A 21,439-nucleotide genomic window follows, 5' to 3' on the forward strand; every position below is an offset into this window, starting at 1 on the left:
ATAAGAAAGGTTAAGGTATGGCAGTTAGATAAAACATATTTATACCAACAAAAAAAAAAAAAAAGGTTACAGGATATATATAAAAACCTTATCTCCGATATTTCTTATTGAAAAGTCATATGGCACTAGGAAGAAAGGAGTTTCTGGAGCAATTTGTGTGGGTTTTCAAAGCGACTATCCTTCCTGATTTACTGAAGTTTAGTTCTACATGTAATGGATGTCTGTCATCAGTTGAGATGATTTCAAATCATCTACATCAGCCCCAATAACTTTAGCTGTATACTTCGTAATCTGCTGGAGCTTTTTTGAGTCAGACTATTAAACCAGGCAATGAAACTGAAAGTGATCACGGACTGGATCAGACTACGATAGAAGGACAACATGAGGTCCTTGTCTACTTTAAATAGTTTGAGTTTATGGAGGAGAAAAAAGCGCTGGTTGCATTTAGAAAATAATTTTTTTGTATTTGTATTCCAGTTAAGATTGTTGTCTAGGTAAGTTCCTAAGTATTTATATTCATTCACTAAAAAGTACTGAACCTCTACTGCCAACATTTTAACCCAATGCGGACCAATAGGAAAAACTTTGCTAATGGGACCCTTGTAGCAAGCCCCCACATTGGGCCAGTGCGGTATTTAACTGGATTTTCCCAAGCCTGCAATTCCCATGGTCTGCCCCCCCCCCCCCCCCGTGGTCACAGAAGGCCACCATGAGCATGTTTGCTAGGAAGGCTGAAAACGAACCAACGATGGAGTGTAATATGTAATTGAAAATACATTTCTTGGATTCTCATTTGGAAATCTTTGCTGAAGACCTTTGTGCAGTAAGTGATCAACATGGTGAGCAATTTTATCAGGACATCTCCAACATGGAAGAGCATTAGCAGTTCAAGTGGGGTCCCAGTATGCTGGCCTACTGCTGCTGGACCCTTAGGAGAGGAGAACTACAGCCATAAAATCAAAATGGCTGAGTTTTAGATTATACGTTTGTCTTTTCAATAAGAATGCAAGTATGCAAAATCTTCCAATTGAAGTTGCACGTCACCCAAAAAATCTTACCTGATATAGACATTTTAAAAATGTATTGAAATTCAGTACTCAAAGTACTATAAGATTCAGGTTGTTTTTACCTTGAGAGAAAAAATGAATTTGTTTTTGTGGACCGATGAATTATTAGTTCATATTTTAGCACCTGTCTATGCCATTTTATGGGGTACCTTGCTGGCTGTAAGAATACATTAAGAAAGCCATCTCTTTTTATATACAGCTTTAAGCAACTGTTTGTATTTCAAATTTTAAATTAAAAAAAAGCATGTCCGTTCTGAAGCCGCTCTTAATACCGCACTGAATAAAAAATAGAAATTGTAAACTTTGATTTCTGAGCTTGTTTTTTAAGTCCAAAGTTACACCCCCAGGAAATATTGGTAAGCTTCAAAGTTGGGTGCAGAAGAATTGTTTAAATAATGTATTCTTCAGAAGGATTATCCCAGCCTTTGGGAGACAGAAGAGCTTTAAAATTTAATCATGTAAAACCTGCTGACTAGCAGAGGCTTATGTAAAGGCTAGGACACTGCAGAACTGTGTGATTCTGTCAGGAAATGAGAGACGTTGGTCAGTTTACAAAGCTCTTATAAGAAATGAATATTTTGCACAGATGAGATAAACATTACTCGAGGGGAAGGCCCTTTTTCTGTAAAGCACATACAGTAAATGCCATAGCATAGTATTTACAACAGAGCCCAAGAACATCATGCTGTCCCATCTGGGGCTTGGATTCCACCAGGTTGGGCTCAGACATCCGCAAGCCTGAAGTAGCTTAGCTGAGTTTAAGACTGTTATGTTGTGTTAGTGTATGGAGGGAATAAAGGCAAGCTAGTAGAATTCAGATTATACCTCTAAAGGGCCTGAACTGCTTGAACACTGAATGAATGGATGGCATCAGAAAAAAATAAAATCTCACATAAGGAGCACAGTGACACATTGATGAGTGCTGCTTGCCTCAGACTCCCAGTAATACTGGGGTCAAGTCCTATCACCATCTCTCTTATTTGCACTTTCTCACCATGTTTCCTACAGGTATTCTATATAATACCCACATACCAAAGACATGCAGGATCAGCTATCTGTGACTTCTGTATTGGAACAATCTGAGTAAGTGTGTGCCCTATGATGGAGTAGAGCCGGTTAGTGCCTTGTTAGTGCCTCTGCTCATTCATGCACACCAGGAAATTGTGCAGATATAGACATTGTCTGTGGTGCATCCTGAGGGAAGAAGACGCACTGCACCTCTTTTGGGAATGTCCAGTTACACAAGCACTGCTGGATGCCCTGCAAAGATGAACTGGAAAAGTCGGTACCCAGACACAATCTCTTGCATTATGGACTGTTCCCTGGCACCCACTTGCTGGAAGCCACCGAGGAAGCATGGCGTTTCATGTGCCGTGTGAAAGACGCTCTCTGGGTCCGCCTCATCCTCAGAAACGAAAGGATGACAATCATCTGTAGCCTACTCAGGGACTACTCTATCCTGGACACTTTGAAAGACCGAAGCCATGCACACCCTGACGGAGGAGTGCCCCAAACCCTAACGTAAGATGGGCACAAGACTCAACTTTGTTTTAATGGACTTGGAACTGCAGTGTTTGTACATTGTGTTGTAAACTGATACATGTAAACCATGTGACCATGTGACCATGTAAAGATCGTGGGATGGGTATGGGACCCTTACTCAGACAGGAGGACAAAACAACGGAGCAATGAGAGTAGGCTCCAGTTTTGGAAAATGTTTATCCCCCAACTGCTAGATGACAGCATTCCAAGATCTCAGTAACCACGTGAACTCCTGCAGGGTATGTTGGGAGTTGTAGTGCCATGAGTCCCATGTCTCCTATGGGGGGAGGGGGGGGGTTGCTGCAGGGATTCATGATCCCTGTCTTTCAGGGGGACTCAGAAGTGCTTCTGTTGGGCTATGCCTGACTCCTAGGTCCGACATAAAAGGAAGCCGTCCAGCCTCCTCCAGAGGAATCAGAGTCGGGAGGAAGGAAGGCATCACTCATTGGAGGGAGGTGGACAGAGAGAGAAGAGGAGAAGGAGAGGAGAAAGGAAGAAGACATAGACTGTAATTGTGCTTGTGCAACTGTAGCAGAAACTCTGTTTTGAATCTGTGGCTGTATTTGAATTGGTTGTGTTCAGGGTTTGGGGCTCGGTGGCACCCCTTGTCTGTCACAACTTGTTGATAACATTACTCTCTTCTGCTACCGGCCCCCTGGATCCCCTTTGTGAAGAAGACGTTGTGTTCTGTTGAGCAGGAATTGGGGGCGATGCGTCACGTTTGATAGCTGTTCCTTGTAAGGCCGATTTGCGTCTGTAAGAGACTTGTGTTTGTATCTGGCAGAACAGCAATAAAGTTTCTGCTACATGGAGAAGCTGCTGAACTCTCCTGTGCAACTTTGTGACCCAAGCCTTACAATATGTAAAACCTAAAAATATGTAAATGTGTACAATGCAATAGATAGTTCAAGATTGTGTTAGATTGTAGCTGATTATAGCCGATTGCAAATGATCACATAGATTCATATAGATTGAAATAGTGTGCTAGACTTTGTTTTATCTACTCTCTATATATCAAATCCTAAGCCTAAAAGTGCAACGATTTTGTGCAACGATTTTATGTCACGTTTTTTGTCATTCTGGAAATCGGACTTAAAACCTACATATATATGTGTGGTATCATTCTTTTCAGAATTTAGTGAACTTTAATGTGATGTTGTTAGATTTTCAGATTCTTATTCCATTTTTAAATTATAAACTGAAATATCAAGAACTCACGTCCCGTGAGACCAGACTTTGTGCCAACAGATTTAACCACACCCAGGGCCAGAAATAAAAGACAAAGAGTAGGACAGCTGCTGTACAGGCTTTTAAATGTTCGAAGTGCTGCGCAAGATACAGATCACATGGCACAGCAACAGCAGCAAGCCAGCAGCTGATCGAGCAAAGAGGAGGTAAAAAAAAACTGTATTTGTTTCCCATTGTATTACCATTTAAGAGGGGGTTTCGGAGGAGTGACAGCGTCTTCTTGGGGTGCGTTCAACCCCCCTCTTCACAAGACAAGTGGCAGAGACGCAAAGTGGCTGGCACGTAGCGCAGGCTGGGGTGGTTGGCAAGCGAAGTGAGCAGGGGGTAACCCCTAGTGTGTATATATATATGTATGTATATATATATATACTGTATAAAGATTGCCTAAATATATGTAAATAAAGTATATTAAAAAAAAATCAGTTAGTGCCTTGTTATAGAAAAACTCCAGCTCCTCATGACTCTATAATGGAATATTCAGGCTGGTGGGAAGATCATTTACAAATGAAAAGGCACCAATCAATCTGCCTTGTCCTTTTAGGTTAACATGATGTCACGTTATGGGACTTCTCGTTGTTGGGTATGTTAGAGTTTTAGCCAGCGGCTGCTGATCCTGTGGCCGGACCATGTCAGCTGAAATAAGTGAAAAATGTTGTGTGTGTAAAATTTAATAATAACTAGCCATGTACGCCCAACTACGTTGCGCGTGTTAAAGTTGTCTGTGAAGGGCTCCCTGTTTAAACGAGCCTGCCAGTCGTGAACTGGGCCCTTCGTCGCACAGCATTATGATTTTTTATAAGGGAAACAAAATTACAAAACAAAACCCTTGGACATTGATTCAATAGGAACGGCCTACTCGGAATCACTGTCTGAATAGTAATTATGTGGTGGTGGAGGAGCATTTCTGCTTCTCTCCGTTCACAGTCCGTCTCGTTTTCATGACGCTGTCGTTTCCTCTCACGATCTCTTCTCAGCCTTTCTCCAATCTCGCAGGTTGCTTTGTGACAATCCAAAGAGTAAGGAAGAACCAATGCTTCTTTCTTGAACTCCAAACGCCGACTGATGGAAAATCACAGAAGTGTGCCCGACATATATACTCTGACTGCCGACTCCAAGAAGTGGGTGAACATTCGATTTGGACGAAGTGCTGCCAACGACGGTTGATAGAAACACAAAAAACCACAGTCTCGACAACGAAGCAGGTGTCTAAACACAAAGCACGGTGTTGATGCCAGATCTAAACACAAAGAGTGGTGTCGACGCCAGATCTAAACACAAAGAGTGGTGTCGACGCCAGATCTAAACACAAAGAGTGGTGTCGACGTCAGATCTAAACACAAACAGTGGTATCGACAGTGTTTGTAAACAAAAGTAACAACCAAGGTGTTGTGTATTCAGCCAGTACAAACAGCACATAGTCTCCTTTAGTTCAATCCTCTTTAATCACCACACTCCGACCTCATCCAATGATCCTCCCTCTCACTTTCTCTCCTCCTCCATCACTACTGCCCTCTACTGAACACAGCAGGAACACCACACAAGGCAGTGAATTCGCGGACAAACAAAGATCAAGATCCAAATGAAGATTATATATAAAGATAATAATACATTTTATTTAAACAAGGCGCCTTTCAGAGAACTCAAGGACACCGAACAAACAATAAAAAAATAAATAAATAAAAGACATAATTATAAACAACTTAAAACATCAGAAAATCTAAAAATTAAAACCAAACAAAACCACTATAATCAGAAGGAAAAAGCCATTTTAAACAGATGTGTTTTAAGTTTACATTTGAAGGATGAATATGATTTGATATTTCGGAGATCCGCAGGTAATGAATTCCAGAGCTTGGCAGCAGAACGGCTGAAAGCTCTGCTCCCCATGGTGGTTAGACGGGTGGGAGGGACAGTCAGATGGGTGGAGGAAGAGGATCTAATGTTACGGGATGGAATGGCAACATGAAGAAGGTCAGACAGATATGGAGGGGCGAGATTATGGATGGCCTTAAATGTTAATAGCAGAATCTTAAAATCAATATGAAACTTGATCGGGAGCCAATGAAGCTGCTGCAAGACCGGAGTAATATGGGGTTCGAGTGATGATACGTGCTGCAGAATTCTGGACTAACTGAAGCTTATGAAGAGATTTATTAGGGAGACCAAAGAGGAGTGAATTGCAGTAGTCCAGCTGAGAAGTGACAAGACTATGAACAAGATTTACCGACTGTGTGTTGACCTTCCAGCACAGTCATGCTCACCCCAGTAATAATGTGTTGCCTGATGGAACCAGTGCTGTACGAAGGGTTATCAGCTATGGCGAGTTCAGCCTTAAATTTTTTTCCTTTTATTCATTCTGTTGTAGTACGTACGACCTCACTTTTATGAGATGTGTTCTGTTTGCGAGGTCCTAAACATGTGCGTTCTTTATTCCTTATGGCCGTGTTCTGTTCATTGTACTTCTGGATGAGCATTCAATGGTCGTCTGCTCTTATGCTTTGACAAATATCCTATGTATGAGAATGTGCTGTAGAAATAAACATTGTGGTTGATGTGCTCTTTATATGAGCAAGCAGCCAACAACAATCACCTGTGTAGCCACTGCTATGACTGTCAATTGCGTCACCCATGTTGCCCACACTGGCTGGCAGTCGTGCTTTTAATAGCAGTCGATGGGAAGCATTTTTCAATCATGGAGTATTTTTTTTTTTGTTTTTTTTTAGTGCTAAAGCTGCTGCAATTTGCACATATCCCCTTGTAGTAACACACAAATGTCTACAGAGAGAAAGAGCAGTGCTACACACATTCGTAGGGTGACTCTAAACTTCTCCTCTAAGATAATTTGGATAACAGATAGCCAGCTGCTCCTCCATGCTTCATGCTGAACAGCTCTGTGAATAATTGACTCCATATATAAATCAAGATTGACTTTATGCATTCAGAATTCACTTCATATATATCAAATTTGACTTTACATTTTCAGAATTTATTCCGTATAATAATTTGTCCTTGTACATTCAGAACTGCCTCAGTATTTTCAGAACTGAATATATAAAGTTATGGTTGATTTTATATATTCTGAATCTAATCCCATCCATATATCCATTCATCCATTTTCTATACTTGTTTCACCCAGAGCAGCGTCACAGAGAAGATGGGGCCAGTCTCAGCAAGCAAAGGATGCAAGGCAGGAACAATTCCTGGACAATGTTGGGACATGCAAACACACACACACACACAGACATATCAGGGGCTACCTAATCTGCATGTCTTTGGACTGTGAGATGAAACCTGAGCACTCAGAGAAATCCCACAAAGACATGGAGAGAACATACAAACTCCATAAAAGGAGCACCTGGGGCATGAACCATGGTCTCCTTGTATGCAAAGCAGCAGTGCTACCACTGTTCCCCCCTGCTGCTTCTTAAATTTTAAATTAGACTCCATAGCTTGAACATTTCAGTCTTTCTGCCTGTTTGTCATCCAAAGACATATGTTCTGTTTATAATATAATGTAATAAAATATAGTAGTAGCACTACCGCCTCATAAAAAGGAAACCAAGCTTTGCACCTAGGGTGCTCCCAGCATGGAGTCTGCACATTCTCCCAGTGTCTGTGTGGGTTTCAGGTGGGTGCTCCACTTCCCTCCCACAGAATTGGTCTTGATAATTTAGTGCGTGTGTATGTGTGTGTGTGTGAGTGTGTGTGTGTGTGTTCACCCTGCAATGGACTGGTGCCTTGTCCAGGTATTGTTCCTGTCTTGAACCCAGTGATTGCCTGGAAGTGTTTTCAGCTGCCCAATAACCCTGCACTGGAGAAGCAAGTTAGAAAATGGATGGATAAAGTGAGATTCTGAACATACTGTATAAAGCCAACATCATTTTTGTATAAGTGCATTGAGATAATATAATATAATATAATATAATATAATATAATATAATATAATATAATATAATATAATATAATATAATGCGGTGAGTTGGCACCCTGCCCAGGATTGGTTCCTGCCTTGTGCCCTGTGTTGGCTGGGATTGGCTCCAGCAGACCCCCGTGACCCTGTGTTCAGATTCAGCGGGTTGGAAAATGGATGGAATATAATATAATATAATATAATATAATATAATATAATATAATATAATATAATATAATATAATATAATATAATCTGTATATCTCTCTATATAAAAAATCCAACATCTGTCTGTCTCTCTGTCTGTCTGTCTGTCTGCTTTTCACGAATGAACTACTTAACAAGTTCAAGTTCAAAGTTGATCGTCATGTGCCCAGTAAGGAAACACATTTCCCTGTACAATGAAAGTCTTTCTTTGCTGTCCACACCAAATGAAAGAAAACAACGTATAAAGATAAACATAAATAATAAGTAGCAGATAGATAATAAGTAACAGAGGCAGCATAAAGTATAAAAACAGAATAGAAATACTGTATAAAGTGTAATGTGCAGGTAGGTGTGTGATGGACAAGTCAAATACAGTTGTGTGAGATCGATAGAATGAGGTGCACCATGGTTATAAACTCCAGTCAGTTATTTAGGAGTCTAATGGCCTTGGGAAAGAAAGAGTTCTTTAGCCTGGACGTCCTGCACTTCATACTACTGTACCTCCTGCCTGAGGGTAGAAGTGTGAACAGTTCGTGTCGGTGGTGGGTGGGGTCCCTGAGGATCGAGGCAGTTCTCCTGCAGACTCTGCAGTTGTAGATGCTCTGCAGAGTGGGCAGTGGGGTCCTAGTGATCTTCTCAGCAGTCTTTACCACTCTCTGCATGCGTTTGTGGTCCATAGCAGTAGTGTTGTCGTACCACACGGTGATGCAGCTGGTCAAGATGCTCTCAACAGCTGTAAAAGTTGCCGAGGATCTTAGTCGACATACCAAACTTCCTCAGCCTCCTCAGAAAGTACAGCTGCTGCTGGGCCCTCTTGACCAGCTGTGTGTTTTTTTCTATAACTTGCTTGAACATTCCAGTTGATTCTGCGACTTCTCTCATCACTCTAAGTCTTATAGTTTGGTTGTGGCACCAATTTATTTGCGTGAATCCAAGAGAGAGGCTAAAGACCAAGGGGAGGGGGGCGGGTTCCTCAACACTGACGTACCAGACTTGGAGGGTACCTTGCCTACAGCTAAGCTAGCGAATGAACGAGAGAACTACTTAACTTTTTTTTTTGTATAATTTGCTTGAACATTCTGGTTGATTTTGCGACCTCTCTCATCGCGCTAAGAGTCATAATTCACTTGCAGGAGTGATATATTTGCGTTAATCCGAGACAGAGGCTGCCTGGCCGAGGTGTAGGAGTAGTTTGCCGGGCAGGGCCCTCCTCACTCACGCACCAACCTCCGTTTGAGCCGCTGTACCACTGAATTTTGCAGTGTACCTTGCCTTTTTTTTTTCTAGAATTTGCTTCAACATTCCAGTTGATTTTGCGACCTCTCTCATCACGCTAAATATCATAGTTCGCTTGTGGTGCCAATTTATTTGCGCAAATCCGAGAGAGACGCAGCGGGCAGAGGGGAGGGGGGCGGGGACCTCCTCACTCACGTGCCAGCCTTACCTCCGCTTAGTTAGCGATTGAGAGAACTACTTAATGGATTTAGATGGTATTTTTTTCTAGAATTTGCTTGAACATTCCATTTGATTTTGCAACTTCTGCGATCACCCTAAGTATCATAGTTTGCTTGCAGGAGTGATTTATTTGCACTAATCTGAGGGAGAGGCTGCGTGCCGAGGGGAGGGAGAAGCATGATGTCGGGAGTGGGGAGCCGGGCCCTCCTTACTCATGCGCCAGCATCCATTCGAGTTGCTGTATCTCTGGGCACATGTTGCCTCTGCTTAGCTAGCGCTACCTGTTTGTTCAGCAGATTTTTAAGGAGTAACATTTGACATTTTTCAGAGAGAGAGAGATCAGAGCTACGTGTGTTTTAGAGGGTATCTGCTGATTAGCTGAGATATCACGGCCACTTGATCTTCTCCCCACGCGGGGGATGCTCTTCCGTCAGAGCTGAACATGATCAGATACAGTGGCAATGTTTGACGTTGGAGCGTACTTAACCTTCTGTTTGGCCACAATTACATTTTTTTTAATTGATTTTTTAAATTTGTCCTGTTTCTTTACTATATGGATGGAGCCGCAGGGGACAGCTAGTATAATATAATATAACTAGACAAAAAGCCCGTTTCGACAACGTAAGATGAAACTGGCACGAGTTTGTGTCAGTAGTGTATGAAGAACAAATGATAAGTAACAAATAAATAAGAAAGTGATGTAAGTAATGATAATTAACTAAGAGGTTTGGTATATGTATGACTTTATCACGGAAGAAAATACTGTACACTTAAAAAAGACATGCTATCTATGACAACGTTTTTTGTTTGTATACTGGAGGCCTGTCAGTATGCAACTAAAGTTGTAAAATCTCTCTGTAGACTACATTTTTTGTGAAGACACTCTCACTGTTTGGTAGTAATTTCCCTTGATGTGGCCCATCTTTAACTTGCACCTTAACATCACTCGCCCGCTGAAAGTACTTAATAATAATATGTTCTTACGTATTATTTTGAGTGTGAGGGTTGGCTGTGATCGGGGCTAATATCCTACGACTGGGCGGAAGGATTTGGGATTTCAGAATAATAATCTCGAAATGCGTAGGCTAAATCCGCCGCCTGCCGCGATGAAGCAAATTTTCTCTTTAGAGGCAGTTGTATAAGTTGGAAGTGAGACGAACTTTGAAATGTTTAAGTCATGAATGTACCTGTTGAAGACAGTTGTATAATGCGTAGGCTAAATCCGCCGCCTGCCGCGATGTTGGGGTTGGATGCGCAGAAGGCGACTGCGCATTCGGCTTTGGACGGACGTTCGTCGGATGAAGCAGATTTTTTCTTTGGAGGCATTTGTGTAAGTTGGAAGTGAGACGAACTTTGAAATGTTTAAGTCATGAATGTACCTGTTGAAGACAGTTGTATAATGCGTAGGCTAAATCCGCCGCCTGCCGCAATGTTGGGGTTGGATTTCGGTCTCGTAAGGTTTTTCGGGCAGCGGCGCAGAAGGCGACTGCGCATTCGGCTTCGGACTGACGTCAGTGAGTACACAGAAGGCGACTGCGCATTCGGCTTCGGACGGACGTGAGTGAGTGAGTGAGTGAGTGAGTGAGTGAGTGAGTGAGTGAGTGAGTGAGTGAGTGAGTGAGTGAGTGAGTGAGTGAGTGAGTGAGTGAGTGAGTGAGTGAGTGAGTGAGTGAGTGAGTGAGTGAAGAGGCAGGCGAATTATGTATTAAGATATGGGGGCAGCGAGATGGTAAGCGCTTCTGCCTCCAACATACCCATCCAGCATGTCTAAATTTGAGCTACACGTCCTGTGACTGTGAGTTTTGCCCCGGTTGTCTGGTTTCCCTCCCACGTCTCCAAAGACATGCAAGTTAATTTAGTTGGTGGTTGCAGGTTGCATAAGTGTGAGTGATCCCTACGATCATCCAGTATTGGTCACTAACTTTAGCTCAGTGCCCCTGAGATGGTCCTCACCTCACTTTGTAACAGAATGGCATTGTATTTGTAAATGCTGTGTGAAGTGATGTTATTTCAGTACATTGAAATGGTAACAACCTTCATGTGCATTAGATATCATAATATACCGTAGTTTTCCAAGTATATCTTTTTTCGTAATCAAATATTTATTGTGTTCCTAAGAATAACTTACAAACGCTTTAAAATCACTTCAGTTTTTTTTTTTTTTGTCTGCCGCCTCCTGACTCGCCAGTAAGTGAGAACTCCCACCCACACATAACATACCACTCAACTCCTCTTGATGTCTAGTTATGCAAGACCCAGTACCACCCCTCCATTTTTGGCCCTCTACACCTGAAAACCCCTCATTTGTGGGCAATTTCAAGATTCAAGATTCAAGAAGCCTTGCATAACTAGACTTCAAGAAGAGTTGAGTGGGATGTTATATGTGGGTGGGAGTTCTCGCATACAATTTTTAGACTATACCTTGTGCAGAAAATTACACCCTTATGATAAAGAGTAAACTAATCAGTGACTTTAGCAAAAATGACCAGAAGGACTTGAGGTTGTGCATGCCATGTGAACCGACCCCAGGGGTTCACCTCATAAGATACAAGGGGTAAGAGTTACTTCTTTTCACAAAAGTTTGATTAAACAAGTGATCAGTAATATGATGTAGGCATGTGAAGTGTCGATTTTTTACTATTTCGAGGTTGCTGATCACAAATATGATCTTTTTTTGATGTTTGATACTTTACCTGGGGTCGTTGCCTCCTAAGATCCACTCACAGAAGCTTAAAAATGACAAATTTCAAGCTAAGCACGTGGGGTACATTTAAACTATTTAAAGGTTAATGATTACGAATATGATATTATTTTTCATTTTTGATTCTTCACCCTACATCTAGCCCCCTATGAACCTCACATTTCTATAATAAACAAGAATATTTAGCTTTTAAACATTTAAATTGAAGCACACATTTTAATATTTCAAATACCTGATGCAACTATTTGTGTACATTATGTACTTCATACATCATGAAGTAAAATATTACATTTTTTTATAAAATTAATTAAAAGTACCATTCCATAAAAACAAGTCAAACTTGGCAAAATTAATTTTAATTCACCCAATTGAGAAAGAGAAGAACGCTAACAGCCAGAGTAAAACTTTAAGAGTAAAAAAGACGGGAGAGAATCAATTTTCCCGAATATAAATCATTACATTTCTTCTGAATGCCACAAATTAGGGCGGCTTACTTTAAGTCAGACTCTGTCATTTCTGGATTTGTTTATTTGGTCATTTCCTAAAGATATGTACATTTTACTACACAGTATAGAGACGTATTAAACTGTCATAGTAAAATAAGAAAAGCAACAAAATAAAAAACAGCTAGCACGGTTATACATGATCCAGCTGGTGCCACGTTTTTGTGTGACTCTCTGCTGACAGTAAGACAGACGCCATGCAGGGATGGCAAGATGCCACCAGGCTTCCTTACCCAAATCCATCAGTACATGTTAATTTAGCCAGAGGAATTGAGGCCACATGACGTTTAAGACAGGTGAGGGTGTTGTTCTTCTGTGCAGCCACTAGAGGGGAGCAGATGGCCCCCCGGCTAGGATGAATCTGAGCCTTTTAAACAATATAAATGGAGGAACCCCCCTTTTTATGGATTTCTGAAGGAATAGGGGTATAGAAACACCTGGTGCTGCTGGAGACGGCAGCTCTAGCCTTGTGTCCCGGTTGCTCATTTCTAACATAGATGGTCATTTTGTACATTCTAGAATTGTTTCTTTTTATTATTATGCTAATGGTTTACATTTTGTGTGGCACTTGCAAAGGATATTTTAAATGCATTCTTCTGTAAGGTGTTACTATGCACAGACAAAATAAACATGTGCGACATCACAGGAACCATTTTAAATAAAGAGCAAGTCATTGCATTCATTTGTCTGGTTCAATTTATAAAAACATTTTCATTCATTATGATTCCAGGTTGTATTTTGATGCCATTAATAATACATTCATTCATTCATTTTCCATTGCTTATGATGTGGGTAACAGTCTTAGCAGTGAGGCCCAAATGTCCTTTCCCTAGCCAAACTTGGCAACTCATACAGTGGATTCCCAAGGCCTTTCCAGGCCATCTAAGAGATATACAATGAGGAACATAAGTATTTGAACACCCTGCGATTTTGCAAGTTCTCCCACTTAGAAATCATGGAGAGGTCTGAAATTCCCATTGTAGGTGCATTCCCACTGTGAGAGACAGAATGTAAAAAAAAAAATTCAGGAAATCCCATTGTATGATTTGTACAGAATTTATTTGTATTGCACTGCTGCACATAAGTATTTGAACACCTGGCAGTCAGCAAGAATTCTGGCTCTCAAAGACCTGTTACTCTGCCTTTAAGAAGTCCACCTCTACTCCACTTAGTAATCTTAATTAGTAGCACCTTTCTGAGCTCTTTAAAGACACCTGTCCACCCCACAGTCAGTCAGACTTCAACTACTACCATGGGCAAGACCACAGAGCTGTCAAAAGACAAAACTGTGGACCTCCACAAGGCTGGAAATGATTTCTAAGTGGGAGAACTTGCAAAATCGCAGGGTGTTCAAATACTTATGTTCCTCACTGTAATCCTCCCAGCAAGCCCGGGGTCTTCCGCGGGGTCTCCTCCCAGCTGGTTGTGCCCATAAAACCTCCACAGGAAGGTTTCTGGGAGTAATCCATATCAAATGCCCAAATCATCTCAGTTGGGTCATCTTTATGCAGTTGGGTCAGCAGCTCTACTCCAAGGCTCTCCCAGATACAGTGGGTATAGAAAAGAATCGCCCCCTTTGAAATATTCCAATTTTTTTGCTTTACAGCCTTAAATGAAAACACACATAAATATTTCTTCCCAGCTTTACTTACTCAATGCAACCTCTGACATCCAAGTGTAAGATATCACAGCTACAGTTCAGAAAAATTATAAAAAATGAAAAGGCATAGTAAGATTAATAAAGGATCACCCCCCCAATGTTAGTTGATATTTTGTTGAACCCCCCTTTTGCTTTAATGACAGCCTTGAGTCTGTCGGGATACTTCTCTATCAGCTTTGCACATCTAGATTGAGCAATATTTGCCCACTCTTCTTTACAGAACTGTTCAAGTTTGGTCAAATTAGATGGTGAGCATTGGTGGTCTGCTATCTTCTAATCTTTGCACTGATTCTGACTGGGTTCTGACTGGGCGACACCAGGACATTCACTTTTTTCTCCTTCAGCCACTGTGTGGTCAATTGTGCTGTGTGCTTTGGGTCGTTACCATGTTGAAAGGTGAACATTCTGCCCATCTTCAACTTTCTGGCACAGGGTAGCAGGTTTTCCTCAAGAATTTGATGGTATTTTGCCCCATCCATTTTTCTTCTACCCTAACAAGAGCCCCAGGCCCTGCAGCAGAGAGACACCCTCACAACAGGATGCTGCCACCTCCATGCTTTACTGTAGGTATGGTGTGTTATGGATGGTGAGTTGCATTGGATTTCCGCCGGGTGTACCATTTGGTATTGAGGCCAAATAGTTGGATTTTGGTTTCATCTGACCGTAAGACCTTTTTCCACTTGGCATCAGAATCTTCAAGGTGCATTGTGGCAAAGCTCAAACGAGCCTTAATGTGGTCTTTCTTGAAAAGTGGCTTTTTCCTTGCGACCCTCCTGAACAAGCTACAATTGTGGAGCGCTTGTGAAATAGCTGCACACAATGACTACTTTTACCATAAAATCCTGAAACTCCTTCAAAGTGGCAATTGGCCTCTTGGTAGCCTCTCTTACCAGTTTCCTCCTTGCTCTTCCATCCAGTTTGGAGGATCCAGGTAGGGTCCTAGTAGTACCAAACACTTGCCACGTTGTTATTATGGACTTTACTGAGCTCTTTGGAATTGATAAAGCCTTTGAGATTTTTTTGTATCCATCTCTTGCTTTATGTCTGTCCACAACTCTATCCCTGAGATCTTCTGAAAGTGGCTTGCCACCCATAGTCAGTTGTTTGCTGTCAGTTGCACAACCAAGCAAGGGAATGAATGCTCCAGGAACAGCTTCACTAATCACATCGATTACAATTGATCGCAGGTGGAGAGAAGCCAGTAACCAATTGTTTACAATGGAAATGGTGGGCACTTACAGCAGATTGAGTTTAGGAGGGGGGTGATCCTTTATTCATCTCAGTCTTCTTCTTCTTCTTTCGGCTGCACCCGTTAGGGGATGCCACAGCGGATCATCTTCTTCCATATCTTTCTGTCCTCTGCATCTTGTTATGTTACACCCATCATCCTTTATTCATCTTAGTATTTCTTGTTTTTGATTTTTTAAAATTCTTCTGAACTGTAGCTTGGTGGACTCAGGATTGGGTCACTGCTTTTTGCAGATGATGTTGTCCTGTTTGCTTCATCAGGCCGTGATCTTCAGCTCTCTCTGGATTGGTTCGCAGCCGAGTGTGAAGCGGCTGGTATGGGAATCAGCACCTCCAAATCCGAGACCATGGTCCTCAGCCGGAAAAGGGTGGAGTGCCCTCTCAGGGTTGGGAGCGAGATCCTGCCCCAAGTGGAGGAGTTCAAGTATCTCGGGGTCTTGTTCACGAGTGAGGGAAGAATGCGGGCTCTGCATCGGTCTGTCGTGGTGAAAAAGGAGCTGAGCCATAAGGCAAAGCTCTCAATTTACCAGTCGATCTATGTTCCTACCCTCACCTATGGTCATGAGCTATGGGTAGTGACCAAAAGAACAAGATCGCGAATACAAGCGGCTGAAATGAGTTTTCTCCGCAGGGTGTCTGGGCTCTCCCTTAAAGATAAGGTGAGAAGCTCAGTCATCCGGGAGGGGCTCAGAGTAGAGCCGCTGCTCCTCCGCATCGAGAGGAGTCAGATGAGGTGGCTCGGGCATCTGATCAGGATGCCTCCTGGATGCCTCCCTGGTGAGGTGTTCCGGGCACGTCTAACCGGGAGGAGGCCCCGGGGAAGACCCAGGACACGCTGGAGGGACTATGTCTCAAGGCTGGGCTGGGAACGCCTTGGGATTCCCCCGGAAGAGCTAGAAGAAGTAGCCGGGGAGAGGGAAGTCTGGGCATCTCTGCTCAAGCTGCTGCCCCCGCGACCCGACCTCGGATAAGCGGAAGAGGATGGATGGATGGATGAACTGCAGCTGTGATATCTTTTGATGTTATAGATTACATTGTGTAAGTAAAGCTGAAAAAAATATTGGTTTCTGTGTTTTCATTTAAGACTGTAAAGCAAAAAAAAATGGGAATATATTGAACGGGGAGATTCTTTTCTATACCCACTGTATCTGTGCTTCTCACCCTGTCTCTAAGGGAGAGCCCAGCTACCCGACATAGAAAGCTCATTTCGGCCGCTTGTACCCACAATCTCATTCTTTTAGTCATTACTCAAACCTCATGACCATAGGTGAGGGTAAGGATGTAGGTTGACTAGTAAATTGAGAGCTTTGCCTTCTGGTTCAGCTCCTTCTTCACCACTATGGATCAGTTATAGTGACTGCATAATCGCACCTCTACCTCATTGTTGAGGACCCAAGTGGCTGGACTAGGCCAAGGAGATGCCCACGAAACACCTGGCTGCGGCAGATAGATGGCCATTTCCGGAAGGTGGGACTGGATTATCTGCCTGCGGGGTTGCCAACCAGGATCCCAGGATGTTTTGTCATGTGGTGGGTGCGGCAACACGCTGTACCAGTGCATGCTCCCCAACCTGACCTGACCTTTTGAAGTTCTCACATTTTATTGTTATACAATGCTGAATCACAGTGGATTAAATTTGACTGAATTGACACCGATCAACAGAAAAAGTCTGTTTAATGGCAAAGTGACAATGTTGCTAACAGTTCTAAATTCATTATAAATATTGTGTTTCCTAAACATTAAAAAACATATAAAAGTATGTGATTCGCTTACAATTTATGGATTAGACTTGTAAGGGCCTCCACCTCCTCAGCTACATGAGCATGGCTTTGATAGTGGAGCAGTGGTCAAGGCCCACCTGGAGAAGAGGAGGAAGAGAAAGCCAGCAAGGAGCACCTCAGTTATATGTTCACTGAGAAAATTATTAGGAACACCTGCACACCTGCTAATCCACAATCTTATCTAATCAGCCAATCATGTGGCAGCAGCGCAATGCAAGCAGTCTTGCAGATGCAGGTTGGGGGCTCCAGTTAATGTTCACATCAAACACCAGAATGGGGAAAAAATGTGGTCTCAGTGATTTTGATTGTGGAATGATTGTTGGTGCCTGACAGGCTGGTTTGAGTATTTTTGCAGCTATTGATCTCCTGGTGTTTTTCACACACAGTAGTCTCAGTACAGTTTACTCAGAATGGTGTGAAAAACAAAAGCATCCAGTGAGCGGCAGTCCTGCAGTCGGAAACGCCTCGTTGATGACCGAGGTCAAAGGAGAATGGCCTTGTCTCCTTCAAGGTGAAAGAAAAGCTGCTCAGATAACCATTCTGTACAACTCTGGTGAGCAGGAAAGCATCTCATAATGCACAACATGTCAAACCTTGAGGCGGATGGGCTACAGCAGCAGAAGACCATGTTGGGTTCTACTTCTGTCAGCCAAGATCAGAAAGGCGAGGATGCAGTGGGTACTACCTCACCAAAGCTGGACAGTAGAAGACGGGAAGAACACAGCCTGGTCTTATGAATCTCACATTCTGCTGAGGCACACGGATGGTAGGGTCAGAATTTGGTGCCAACAGCACGGATCCATTCACCCATCCTACCTTGTCTCAACAGTCCAGGCTTTTGTTGACAGTGTAATGTTGTGGGGAATGTTTCCTCTTGGTCATGTCAATACCAATCAATCATCGTTTGAATGCCTGATATCTGAGTATTATTGCTGACCCTTCATTACCACTGTGATAAAGTGAGGTCCGCGGCTCATTGCCTTTTAAAATAGATAATCGGCTTAAGGAGGAGACATGGTAGCTGCAGCGTTTTTCCGGGCGTTTCCGAACTGAAGTGCATAGGTGAGGAATCATCTGTGTCCGGAATTGATGCTGGGAGCTGCTGATTGCCACACCTGTGCCATGTCCCCACATATAAAATGAGAAGCATGAATGCAAGGTGGGAGAAAAAGGAGAGAGCTGGAAAAATGGAACGGAAAGGAACAGAGGTTAAAAGGTGGCTGAAGAGCAGTCTCGGGTAGGATAATCCGGCCACCTAGAGAGGAAAGGCAGCACAAACAGGGGTCCCGCGAAGGAGCGTAGGTTGTGGCTCTCTAGGGGATGAACAATGGTGAGGAGTGGGGCGAGCATGGAGGATGACCTCCTCAGGGATCCAAGGTATGAGCTGCGGGTGCGTGAAGGATGATGGGAGGAGTGCTGACCTCGGACGGTCTGGCTGAGCTGTGAGGAGGCAGCCAAGACAGGGGTCAGGGGATGAAGTTTGTGGCTGCTGAGTCTCCGCTGGCTGTGTGAGTTATGGGTGACGAAAGAGGAGGAGGGCTTGGATCTGAAGGAGCCAGTGACTGCATTTTTAACCTCTGATTTTAATAGATTTATTTATTGTGTTTTGATTTTGATCCCTTACTATTCACTTGTTTTTATGGATTATTTATTTATGGACATTTTTGAAGTACTGCACTGTGGACACTGTTTTTAGTTTTGTTTTGATTCTTTTCAATAAAACCACGGAACACTTTTTACACCATCCCCTTGCTCCTTGTGTCCCCATTTGTCAGCTCATATGGTCATAAGTATTGACGGCATTGGGTTCAATAGGTCCCCAAAACTAGAAGAAGAGAGAATGGAGAGGACCCGCTTTGTCACAGCCACAATTTACCCACCTTCTAATGGCTCCTTCCAACATGATAATGCACCAAAGCAAAAGTCATTGGATATAAATCCATCAGAACATATTTAGGAGATGGTAGAGCGGGCAATTTATAGCGTGAATGCGATGCTAACAAATCTCCAAAAACTGCAAGATGCAATCACGTCAGCATCTCAGACAAATGGTGCTAACATCTTGAGGAATCCATTCCATGAGATCAAAAGAAGGCCTTACCCATCATTAGTTAGTATGGTGGTCCTAATAAATTGTTCAGTAAGTGCATAGTGTGAGAATAGAGAAGATGCAGAAGGCCATGGAATTTGTAATCATGTTCACCCTTTTATTTTGTACTCTCCTATTCCTTCACCCTCACTGGTATATTTTGATTTGTTTAATAAAATCTTCTTCCTAACCCATACCTGGATTTCATTGGTGATTTCTTGTTTGGGTATGGGGTCCACTGTAGAGTACCCCATCTGGACTTAAGGTGTGACTTGAACTAGCGGCCTTGCGGTTTGTAGCAGGTGCTTATCTGTTAGCGCGCACTGCCACTTATGGATCTCAGTGAGAAATGACAGCTAACTTGTAAATCCTTATGTGCTGGGTCTTGAAGTGTGCATTTAGAAGTGTAACAGATTTCAGATCATATTGAAATATTTTTAAGTGTTGCATGCTTCTCAGTAAGGAGCTATCAGCTGCACAGTACACAAGTTCTGGCATTTTCACTCTCTCGCAGATATTCTTAATGATTATTCCAAATGCTGGCATGAGATTATATTTTTTATGAATGTCTCTTCTGTGTCCATTATAGTCAACTATTCAGTAATTAATTGTCTAAGCGTAATTGTTCCAACAACATTTGGAAGTATCAGAAAACCATAGACAAATGAAATAATGTGGTAGACAGTAGGATTTTAGGGACTTTCAAAACCTGACTTGATGTTATTTTAGAAGAAGTAAATGGACAGGACTGGCGGACTTTGTTGGGTTGAATGGCCTGTTCTTGTCTACATTGTTCTGATGTTCTAACACATGGTCATGAGGCACTGGTATCAATTCAGGCTGCATCTACTGCAAGATGGAAACCAGCCCTACACTTCATCACAGGGCACATTCTCCTACCCACACAGGCTTCATTCAGCTTTACCTGCATGTCTTTCGATTGTGAACTAGGCCGAGAAGGCTATGATATGAACACAGTGCTAAACCCTGGTGCCACCTCACAGCCTGTTGGCACCTTTAATGAGTGCAATAATATAACTTAAATGTGGCAGCATGTTCCCAAGAATGCACATCACTTGTGGCATTCATCCATCCATTCTACTCCCATCTTAGCTGTACTGTAAAGGAGGCAAAGCAGGACCAATGCCCAGACCATCACACCAAACTGTTTTCTTGGCTTTTCTGGTTAGTTATTTAGGCTCTTTCCTTGGATTTTGATTCTCACTTTGCATATTGGGCTTTGGTACTTCTTTGTGAGAACTTTTTGATTTTGTTCTTAGCTTAGTATTCGACTACGTCTCTTCTCCTAATGCTTTGCATTTATACAGATCTTTCCATCTCTTAGCAGAATGGTATAGCTTCCCAGAGAGCCCCAATCTCAATAGCATTGGGATTACAAGTAAGACAGACAAAGTCTACAATTGAACTGGGGCAAGTGTTCTAGGAGGTGTAGAGGACCTTGAAATAGAACATAAGAAGTTTGAAAACAAGAATTGACCATTCAGTCCATCAGGCTTGTTTGGTTCGCAAATAGCTACACTGTCCCAATATCTCATCCAAATACTTCTTATATGTTTGTCATACGTTTCTCCTTCAATTCCATATCATGTTAGGTTGTTTCATAGTCAAGAAGAGTCCTTCAGTCCTAAGTACCCTTTCCCTTAGTTTCCACTGGTGTCCTCGAGTACCGTATATACTCGCGTAAAAGTCGGGCCTTGAAACCTGAAATATCGATCATAAAATTAGACCCCGACTTATACGCCCATTCAAAAATACGACACTTTTTTTTTTTTACATCTTCTTGCCTCCTCCAATCTCGCACCAGTTTCTCAGACACATCGAATTTTGTTGCAACAGCACAGTTACCAATTTCTTTCGCCACTTCAACGACTTTTAATTTAAAACCAGCTTCATATTTTCTTCGATCGAACACTCCACTGTAGATAAGGGATGCTCTTACAATAAAGGTGTATGAGGGTGTGAGATACAAAAAACCCAAAACAGTGCAAAACGTCTCTTCGGAATAGTT

General features: G+C 42.4%; 1 protein-coding gene across 6 annotated transcripts in view; it reads left to right on the plus strand.

Annotated features, from left to right (window-relative positions):
- dock3 (dedicator of cytokinesis 3) overlaps window positions 1-21,439 on the plus strand; it is a 970,442-nt gene that overhangs the window by 419,377 nt on the left and 529,626 nt on the right. The window lies entirely within an intron of this gene.

Source organism: Erpetoichthys calabaricus, chromosome 18 (assembly GCF_900747795.2).
Source record: "Erpetoichthys calabaricus chromosome 18, fErpCal1.3, whole genome shotgun sequence".
NCBI lineage: Eukaryota > Metazoa > Chordata > Cladistia > Polypteriformes > Polypteridae > Erpetoichthys > Erpetoichthys calabaricus.